This window comes from Morone saxatilis, unplaced genomic scaffold (assembly GCF_004916995.1).
Source record: "Morone saxatilis isolate NCDOM2014 unplaced genomic scaffold, NCSU_SB_2.0 Contig17, whole genome shotgun sequence".
Taxonomy (NCBI): Eukaryota; Metazoa; Chordata; class Actinopteri; family Moronidae; genus Morone; species Morone saxatilis.
The window spans coordinates 9,335,238-9,335,883 of NW_023339729.1; the positions used below are offsets into that span (position 1 = coordinate 9,335,238).

The following is a 646-nucleotide window of genomic DNA, read 5'->3' on the forward strand; positions in this document are numbered from 1 at the left end:
AGGAAGAGGGAGGGAGGGAGGGAAGCTCAGCTGAATAGTCTCGCCTGGCAGCGGAGCGGTGAGATGATAGTTGGCAACTGTCCTGCCTGCCGATGTGTGGAGTGTGTCGGAGAGCAGAGGACTGAATGGGAAGAGCGAAGCGGAGGGGGTGGGGGTTGGTGCGTGTGAGCAACTGTGTGTGTCCGCCTGCTCAGCTGTGTTGAAAGGCTGCCAGTGTCTGGTCGTCTCAGCTGGGTCTTTTTTATCTGGTCTGTTGGAGCGCTGTCAACAGCCTGAGGGGATACAGCCTGGCCTGGCATGGCGGAGTCTGGTCTCCCAGCAGCGTTGTGGATGAGAGAGTAGCAGCAAGTTGATCAGTGTGTAAAGCATAGCACTAACAAGGATTTTATTCCCTCAACTTTATGTATGCAGTTATTTAGAGCAGGTGATGTGGGTAAACGTTATTACTCTGCTCTATCTCACAGTATTTGAAATTTCTTCTTGTCAGAATGATATATATATTGTGATGGTAACTTTTCTGGAAATTCCACTGAGGAACTAAAATACAACCTGATGTCTACAACCTGTCTCTTAAGTACCTATCACATTGCCATAAAGCGGTTTTCAGAATTGGCACCAATGTCTTAATACAACCATAGGTAATAAA

General features: G+C 47.8%; 1 protein-coding gene across 1 annotated transcript in view; it reads left to right on the top strand.

The window, feature by feature from the left end:
* Positions 1 to 646, top strand: part of crebbpa (CREB binding protein a) — a 41,722-nt gene that overhangs the window by 16,865 nt on the left and 24,211 nt on the right. The window lies entirely within an intron of this gene.